A 7,932-nucleotide genomic window follows, 5' to 3' on the forward strand; every position below is an offset into this window, starting at 1 on the left:
GGCGGCACCTTGTAAGGGTCGGCCAATCTTCGGGTGGCGGGGCGGCGCTGGTTTGTTTTTTTTTTTGGTTCGGCGGGGCGGTGCTCAGGGGTTTTTTTGTTTTTTGTTTCAGCCGGCCAGGCAGCACTCGGGGGTTGTTTGTTTTGGCGGCGCGGCGCTGGGGGAGTTGTTACGGCAGAGCGGTGCTTTTTTTTTTTTTTTTTTTTTTTTTTGCTTGGAATGGCAAAAAAGTTAGAGCGGCCCTGTTGAGATCTCTCTCACCTCTTGCTGGGTTTCAGAGCTTGGGCTCCAGCCTGAGCAGGGACATCTACACTGCTATCGTTAGCCCGTAGTGTGAGCCTGAGACAGTTGACCTGGGCTCTGAGACTCACTGCTGGGGTTTGGATTTTTTTTGTACCCTTAGTCAGTTTCAGTCCAAAAATACTGCATCGGCACGAGCATAGGTATATGTCTATGAGTTTGCATGTGTCTGTGTGTGAGAGACGTGTGCATATATGTGTGTGTGTGTGTACATGTGTGTGCAATGTGCATGTGAATGATCATGTCTGTGTGGTGGGGGTGGGAGTGTGAGAGCATGAGTCCGGATTGGAATGTGCATAGGATATGTGTGAAATATGTTTATCAGTGAGCATGGATCTCTGACAACATGCACAGATATCACAGAAACCCGCTGTTACAGTCCTAGGGCAGAGAATTGCTCAAGTAGTAGAGGAACATTGTCACCTGTCAGATCAAATCTGGTTTAACACAGGTGGTTTTTAAGAACAATAGAAACCATCTTTCTATTACTTTGTTCTTTAAAAAGCTTGTTGGAAAGAGCTGTTTGTAAGGAAGGAAACGTCTTCACTGACTTTCAACTCAGAGTAGTGAATACCACAAAATGGAAGGGACCAAAAGAAAAAATGAAACTGACTTTATTGACTCTCACTGCCTGAGGCAGGAGACATTAACTGCATTGTCCAAAATTTCCCATAAACCACATGCTCTGAGGATACTGTATTAGGCCAAGAACAGAGGCAGGAGTTAGCCTCAAACTGGATCTTGAAAATGACTGGAGACTTAAATAATTAAAGGTCTGATAAGTAGTTTAGGGAAATTAATGTGTCTGTTTATAATATTCCCTTGTCATACCGATAGTACATAAGAACAGCCATACTGGCTCAGACCAAAGATCCATCTAGCCCAGCATCCTGTCTTCTGACAGTGGCCAATGCCAGGTGCCCCAGAGGGAATGACCAGAACAGGGAATCATCAAGTGATCCATCCCATGTTGCCTATTCCCAACTTCTGGCAAATTTGTTCAATTGTGTGTATATCTGATCACGGGCATCTATGTATGTGGGTGTGCAAGCCAATGTGTTTGTGTATCTACGTGCAGGTATGTCTACGGGTGTGATATGCGTATATAGCTGTATATGTGCTGATGCCTGTCTATTAACGTCTATGTAGACAAGGAAAATCTGTGTATCACCATATATCTGTGTACGTGCCAGGGCATCTGCATGTGCGTTGTTCATCTGTGTTCATTTGCATCTGTGTGCAATATGTTTGGGACTGTGCTTGTGTGTGTGTGTATTTTGTGTGCAAACATGGATAAGTCATGCAAAGGTGTGAGCGTGTCAGTGTGAAAATGTAGATGCCTGTGCTTCTATGTGTACAATGTATGTGGATCTGCGTTAGTGGGCATGCATCCACATACATATACATTATACATGCATGTCTTATTCCCATGTGTTGTTTTATTCCCAGGGCTAGAATTGGAAGGCAGAACTGTGTGAGTCTTGGGGTATATTTGGGTTGGTTCCATGTAGGGTGACCAGACAGCAAATGTGAAAAACTGGGACGGGGATGGGGGGTAATAGAAGCCTATATAAAAAAAGACCCAAAAATCGGGACTGTCCCTATAAAATCAGGACATCTGGTCACCCTAATTCTATGACCCCTGACACTTGGCATGAGCACTGGTTTTAACAACTGCCCCAGGCTGAGTCAGAGAGATTCTGGATAAATTCATCTTCGGGGCTCAGTGTCATTATATTAAAAATAGGAACCATGAGGAGGAAAAAACCCCAAACCAGAAGGTCAAGTTTTTCCATTCAGTAATCTGACCACATATGTTTTTCTTTGATTCACAGGGTAACATCATAGGGACAGAACTCAGCTGACACCAAGGGAGTGGCAGAGTGGTAGTGGGAGGGGTGGAGTCCAAAGGTGAGAGAAAGGGGACCATTTGTATAGCTGTCAAGGCTGGATCCCCACTTTGAACTTTAGGGTACAAATGTAGGGGCCTGCATGAAAACTTCTAAGCTTAACTACCAGCTTAGCTCTGGTTCCGCTGCCACCATCCCAAGGCTAATTTCCTTCCCTGGATAGCCTTGAGAGACCTTCACCAATTCCCTGGTGAATACAGATCCAAACCGCTTGGATCTTAAAACAAGGAGAAATTAACCATCCCCCCTCCTTCCTCCCACCAACTCCTGGTGAATACAGATCCAACCCCCTTGGATCTAAAACAAGGAGAAATTAACCATTCCCCTTCTTCCTCCTACCAACTCCTGGTGAATCAAGATCCAAACCCCTTGGATCTTAAAACAAGGAAAAATCAATCAGGTTCTTAAAAAGAAGGCTTTTAATTAAAGAAAAAGGTAAAAATCATCTCTGTAAAATCAGTATGGAAATTAACCTTACAGGGTAATCAAACTTAAAGAGCTCAGAGGACTCCCCTCTAGTCTTAGGTTCAAAGTACAGCAAACAAAGATAAACACTCTAGTAAAAGGTACATTTACAAGTTGAGAAAAACAAAGGAAAACTAACACGCCTTGCCTGGCTGTTTACTTACAAGTTTGAAATAGGAGAGACTTGTTTAGAAAGATGTGGAGAACCTGGATTGATGTCTGGTCCCTCTCAGTCCCGAGAACGAACACACTCCCAAAACAAAGAGCACAAACAAAAGACTTCCCCCCCCCCAAGATTTGAAAGTATCTTGTCCCCTTATTGGTCCTTTGGGTCAGATGCCAGCCAGGTTACCTGAGCTTCTTAACTCTTTACAGGGAAAAGGATTTTGGAGTCTCTGGCCAGGAGGGATTTTATAGTACTGTACACAGGACAGCTGTTACCCTTCCCTTTATAGTTATGACAATAGCCTAGGGACCAGATCCTCAGCTGGGGTCATGCAGTATAGCCCCACTGAAGTCAATGACTTATAGAATCACAGAAATACAGAGCTAAGGGCCTCAAGAGGTCACCTAATCCAACCCCCTGTTCTGAGGTTGTACCATGTAAACCTAGACCGGCCCTGACAGGTATTTGTCGAACCTGTTCTTAAAAACCTCCAATGACGGGACTCTGCAACCTTGCATGGCAGCCTATTCCAGTGCTGAACTAGCCTTATAGTTAAAAAGTTTTTCCTCCCATCTAATTTAACTCTCCCTTGTTGCAGATTAAGCCCATTACTTCTTGTCCTACCTTCAGGAGAACAATTGATCACTGTCCTCTTTACAACAACCCTTAGTCCCCCTTCAGACTTCTTTTCTCAACACTGAACATGCCCAGTTTTTTTTAACCCTTCCTCATAAGTCAGGTTTTCTAAAACGTTTATCTTGTTGCTCTCCTCTGGTCTCTCTCCAATGTGTCTACATCTTTCTTAAAGTCTGGTGTCCAAAACTACACACAACACTCCAGCTGAGGCCTCACTAGTGCCAACTAGAGCTGGACAATCATCTCCTGTGTTTTACATACAACACTCCTGTTAACACACACTAGGATAGCAGCCTTTCTTGCAACTGCATCACATTGTTGATTCATTCAGTTAGTGACCTACAGTAACCCCCAGGTCCTTTTTTGCAGTACTGCTGCCTAGCCCATTATCCCCCATTTTATATTTGTGCATTTGATTTTTTTTGTCCTAAATGCAGTATGTTTCACTTGTTTTTATTGACTTGCATCTTGTTGATTTCAGATCCATTCTCAAATTTGTCAAGGTTGTTTCAAATTCTAACCCTCTCCTCCAAAGTGCTAGTAAGCCTCCCAGCTTAGTGTCATCTGCACATTTTATAAGCATGCTCTCCTCTCCCGTACTGGAATCATTAATTAAAATATTGCATAATACCAGACCCAGGACAGACCCCTGTGAAACTCTTCAGGATACATCCTCCCAGTTTGACAGCAAACCCATTGATAACTACTCTTTGAGTACAGTCTTGCAATCAGTTTTGCACCCATGCCTTATAGTAATTTAATCTAGACTACATTTCCCTAGTTTGCTTATGAGAACGTCATGTGGGACTGTGTCAAAAACCTTACCAAAAGCAAGATACATCACATCTACCGCTTCCCCCCATCCATGAGGCCAGTAACCCTGTCAAAGAAGGAAATTAGGTTGGCTTGACATGATTTGTTCTTGACAAATCCATGTTGGCTAGTACTTATAACCCTTTTCAGAGTAGCAGCCGTGTTAGTCTGTATCCGCAAAAAGAACAGGAGTACTTGTGGCACCTTAGAGACTAACAAATTTATTAGAGCATAAGCTTTCGTGGACGACAGAAGTGGGCTGTAGTCCACGAAAGCTTATGCTCTAATAAATTTGTTAGTGTCTAAGGTGCCACGAGTACTCCTGTTCTTTTTACTTATAACCCTGTGATCCTCTAGGTGCTTACAAATTGATTGTTTAACAATTCATTCCAATATCTTTCCAGGTATCAAAGCTAGGCTGACTAATTCCCTAGGTCTGCTTTGTTCCCCTTTTTACAGATAGTTTCTATGTTTGCCCTTCTCCGGTTCTCTGGGGCCTCTCCTATCCCTCATAAATTCTTGAAGACAATCGCCAGCAGTTCTGAGATTGCTTCAGCTAGTTTCTCGAAGAGAAATTTCATCAGGCCCTGCCAGTTGAATAAATCTAATTTATCTAAATATTGCATTCCTTCCCCCTTGTTTGTTTTAATTGTGCTACGTATCTGGCCAGTGAAGACAAGCAAAATAGGCATTAAACATCTCAGCCTTCTTGATGTCACCTGTTATTCGGTTTCCTTCTCTGCTAAGTAGAGGATTTACACTTTCCTTCATCATTCTCTTGCTCTTACTGTATTTATATAATCTCTTCTGATTGCCTTTTGTGCCCCTTGCTAGGGGCAACTCCTTTTGTGCCTGAGCCTTTCTCATTTTGTCCCTACATGCTTATGCTAGTCTTGTGTACTCATTTGCCCATGTTTCCACCGCATGAAGCTGACTTTTTCTGAGGATCTGGCCCTATTTCTTTAATTTCTCCAAGTTGTTTCCTTTTAAGTGGCTGGAAGACTGTCATGTGGTGAGCTACCTGTTGTGTATTCATTGTGCTGCAGGCTATTTAGGGCAAAGTGGAGGAAATCTCTGCACTGTGTTATATCATCCACCTGCGGGCTCATACCACTCACTGAAGAGAAGCCGATGCTATTCTTTTGGCTGGTACTTCTGGGTTTGCTCCAGGATCTGCAAACCTGCACAGACTGACTCCTGATCGTCTCCTCCCATCCACATCAGATGTAAAAATGTCAACACATTCACCATTTCAGGAAGGCCCAGGGGAGTAGCTGATGGAGAAGCAGCTGAGTGCTGGGTACCAAATGCTCCTGAGTTATTACTAATGATCATAAAATTGACATTCGTCTGAGGAGCTCACCTTGAGCCGCGGGGCAGACTGGGATTTGAACTTCCCCAAATTTCATGGTGAGGGGAGGTGACCAGCCATAAAGTTGATTTCCAGATCAGAATCTGGCTGTAAACCTGGGATTTATGCTCCTTTCTATAAATACCTCTCCCTTTGTATTGCATATATGTGTGTACTTTCTTTCTGATTGGTGGTGGGAATATTAAAAAACACAAAATTAGCCTCTGTGACCATGGGCAGGAACCCTGAGGAGAGGAAATGAAACTAATAGCAATAAAAATGTGGTTTGTGTATATGACATGTCAGTGTTCTGTAATACCTCAAGTTCATGGGCCATGGGGACTGTCTTACAATACAGCGGCATCTTCACAGTGTGAATGGTGTAGGCCAGTTCAAATTCAGTCATCGGAAATGCAGAAGGAGCCTCATTCACATTTCTAGGAAACAGCATAGTCTAATGGTTAGAACATAAGACTAGGAGTCAGGAGACCTTGGGCCTCATCTCACCTCTGACTCACGGGGGAGGCAGAAGCGGGGGGGCCCTTAGGCAAGACCCTGTGCGCTGCTTTTCTCATCTGTAAAACGGGGCTGATGATAATACTTACCTCCCGCACTGGCAGTGTGTGAGTGTCTTGCGTTTATTTGCCGTACGTGACTATTTGCTGGACACTTGCCGCTCAGCGTTTGTAGTTATAGGCTGCGTGTGGGCAGCTTATTGTAAGCATTCAATCGCCAACTGCTGATCGGCACAGGATAGTTTTGCCGGAACACCAAGCGCATATGGCACGTTTGCGAGCCCTGATTGGATGCACATAACGCTTCGCACTGAAGCGACACCGATTTACACCAGCTGAGGATTTGGGTCAGTTACCCCAGTAGAGCTGTGCCAATTGGGGATCTGGCCCATTGACTCTGCTGGAGTTACAGCAATTTACACCGGCAGAGGACCTGGCTCCCATATTCCATGAGCAGCCATGCCAGTAAAGCGTGTTCATTTCCCCCCCTTCCTTGGGGCAATGCATGGGGGGCGGCAGTGGCCCCTTCAACTGCTGGCTGACCATCACCCTGCTGTGTGTGGTGCATCTGGCAGCGCCTGGACCAGCTGCCCTAGTCAGGGGCTGGCCTTGGTATTTGCCCCTAATGGAAGGGGGAGAAATACAGCTGTGGTCCCTGGGTAGTTAGGGCACATTTCTTGTCTCTCTCCAGGCTGCATTGCAGTTAGCGGGGCAGTGGGGGGCACGCTCCAGTTCACACGCTTCAGCACACAGGATTTCATCTCGCTGTGCTTTGTACCATTTCCAGTGCCTCTTGTTTACAGTATGGAAGGCAGCAATACCAGGAGCACAATCCCACCAGGGCATTGCCTCATCTGCCCACTGCGTCCCTACCTTGGCATGCTCCCGCACTGGCTATGTTTACTCTGACATTCCTGGTGCTCCTCAATTGCCTGTCCTTCATTGTCTAGACCAGGGCCCTTTGCCAGCTCGGCAGCTCCCTGTCCCTCGACTGTCCAAAGGATATGGGGTTTGTTGTGTCTGTCCGGCTTTCTTTCTGTCAGCACGGAGGTTGGAGCTGATGGCTTCGCAACTGAGCTCTACGCATTCCTCTTCAACCCTTCCATCTTCTTCCAGAATTCAGCATAATCTGAACATGCAACTTCACACTGCAGCTGGGCCTTTAGTATGATTCAATTTGCCAGCACAGTTCTCTATCCGTTGGCTTTCCTGGGGAGGCATCAGTGAAGCTGGGAGAAAGAGAGAGTTCTCTCTAAGTCTATATGCATGAGATATGGACCTTACCCTATGTTGTGCTCACACAAGGCCTGATCCAAAGCTCTTTGAAGTCAGTAATCTTCAGGCACATAGCACCTTCTGGTTTTCAAATGAACCCTTTCCCATCCTCTTCCATCCACCACTTCTTTGACATCCTCTGGCAGGAAACGGAGTTAGAGGTCCCATGGAAACCCATGCACAGCTGATGCCATCTTACCTGTCCCTTCTGAGGGTCAGAGGGCCCCAGGGAATAGATTTAACCAGTGCATAGTCATGGAGCTGGGTGTGCAAAGGCGTGTGTGCAAAACGGTAGATCTCTGTCAGATGTGCAATGTGAGCGTCAGGTTCATTCCCCCTGATGCACGTGGCATTGGCCGCTGTCAGAAGACAGGATACTGGGCTAGATGGACCTTTGGTCTGACCCAGTAGGGCTGTTCTTATGACTTGCCCCAGGTCAGAGGGAGAGCCAGGAATAGAACTCATGTCTCCTATCTCACAAGCTAGTGCCCTAACCACTAC

Source organism: Malaclemys terrapin, chromosome 4, assembly GCF_027887155.1.
Source record: "Malaclemys terrapin pileata isolate rMalTer1 chromosome 4, rMalTer1.hap1, whole genome shotgun sequence".
Taxonomy (NCBI): Eukaryota; Metazoa; Chordata; order Testudines; family Emydidae; genus Malaclemys; species Malaclemys terrapin.